General features: G+C 28.6%; 1 protein-coding gene across 2 annotated transcripts in view; it reads right to left on the bottom strand.

The window, feature by feature from the left end:
• The window catches only part of LOC106462793 (neural Wiskott-Aldrich syndrome protein-like), a 43265-nt gene that overhangs the window by 17914 nt on the left and 23255 nt on the right, over positions 1–2096 (bottom strand). The window lies entirely within an intron of this gene.

Genomic DNA, 2096 nt, shown 5'->3' on the forward strand with positions numbered 1-2096 from the left:
AATTTTAGTATTATACATTAGTTAATTTCTTAATTTAAAAATATATATTAAAACAAAATTTCTAAATATATATTTTTTGTGTGGCATGTTGAATGCAGCTTTGGTTCAAATTAGATGTTAGTGATGTCCAAGTACAAATTCTATAGTTTTTTTTATGAATTAGAAACTCAAATTACCATATATACAAGCTAGAATATAAAATAAGAACCTCCTATCTTTTCTATTTACTGAGATATTAATGTATTTATTGAATCAAATACTCCGACCTTGCCCACCTCTTCCATTTTTCGAAATATTTGCTTATGTACACCCGATATGCCCTATCATGGCTTTATAACCAATCAAAAGCTCAGAATTTCCCCCACATGATTTTCTCAGCCTATTCAAGGTGTCTGCTTCCCAAGATTGATCTTTTTGTTCACATTCTTGGATGGAAGAGATAAAAAAAATGGTGTTCCAAAAACAATATTTTGTTAGATCAAAATAGCTTAGTTAGTAAGCCTGATAAATTACAGGGGAATTCTGTGATATTGGTAGTGTAATTTTTAATTAACTGTTATTTCAAAACGCATGTATAAAACCTAAAAAAGTTATTTTGTTTTACATCCTCCACGTGTAAAATTTGGTAAGGCTTAGCATGCAAGGTACGGCAAATGAGTAAACTTCTTTACAATCGTAGATAGTAGAGATCATGGTTTTCTTTTTTACTTATTTACTGTTTTATGGTAAATAAAAATAACTGAAATTTAAGAATTTATTAAGTAATAATAATAATATACACACATATGTAATGTATTAGAACCAAAATGTGACCGTACTTTACAAAATACAAAGCCAAGACAGACCACTTTGTAAATGCCAGTACTGTGCTATTGCATACGGTAACATGAGATGCACGTGCACCATGATTGCAACTTCCGTATTGTTGGTCAGAAACAGCTGGAAGGCCAATAAAATAAAAATAAGTACAAATAGGTGTATAATGTTATGGGATTTATGCTATTTAGAATATATACTTGTGGTTTAATGTTACAATTTGTAGAAATTCTAGAACAAAAAATGTGTAACTTAAATCTTATTTCCTAATTTTTTTATGGTTGTTACGACGTCGGTCAATTTGACCCAACTCGTACAGAGATAAGATAGAAAAATAACAGATAAAATATAAATCTTTTATAAAAAAAAACATTTGATATTTATCTGGATTTTATTAAGAGGATACAGAGGTTTCACAAATGAAGTCTGACATTTTCCTGATGCATAAAGGTATTTTTAATCTTAAAATCAAAATAACTCTGCATGTGGAACTGTTAAAATTTGAAAAGAAAAAATACAAGAGTAAATTTTTATTTACAAAATCTGATATTTTGTGTATGAAAGCCTTGTTATATTTAATGATAATCTTCCAAATTTCGTGAAGATACATATACTGTATTAAAATTTATAGTACGAAAACTTTAACAAACACAAAAATGGTTATGAGGTTGGTCCCTGTTTTCAAACTTATTTTTGAGCCATTGGTGGACAAATATTACAGTCAAGATTTAAATGTGATTTCAGATAATTTATTACATATTGTAACATAATAAAATTAGTAACCATCTTGAGAGATTATCGAGGTTGAGCTGATACAAAGTATGTTCTAAGCAGTTACATTCAACAGTAATATTTTTAGATATTTAACAACTACGGTAGCTAGCACTAACACTGACTCTCTTTAAAACACGATGAATGATACATTAGAACTACAAACTTACGTGGGATGCACCTTTTCTTCCTATATATATATATATATTAAATATAAACACACAGCTATTAATGTTATTCTGAGCCATTCTATTCAAACTACAGCATTTACCAATTTTTACCAAGCTAATTTTGTGCATGTGATGGTTTCAGGTTACAAGTTAAGGGATTGAAATTCAAGTTAATTGTGGTATTTCCAAAGATAGCTTTTCAATTTGTTATTTACTTACATGAAATTGGTAGGGAGTCCAATTTGTTATTTACTTACATGAAATTGGTAGGGAGTCCAATTTGTTATTTACTTACATGAAATTGGTAGGGAGTCCAATTTGTTATTTACTTACATGAAA

This window comes from Limulus polyphemus, unplaced genomic scaffold, assembly GCF_000517525.1.
Source record: "Limulus polyphemus unplaced genomic scaffold, Limulus_polyphemus-2.1.2 Scaffold1254, whole genome shotgun sequence".
NCBI lineage: Eukaryota > Metazoa > Arthropoda > Merostomata > Xiphosura > Limulidae > Limulus > Limulus polyphemus.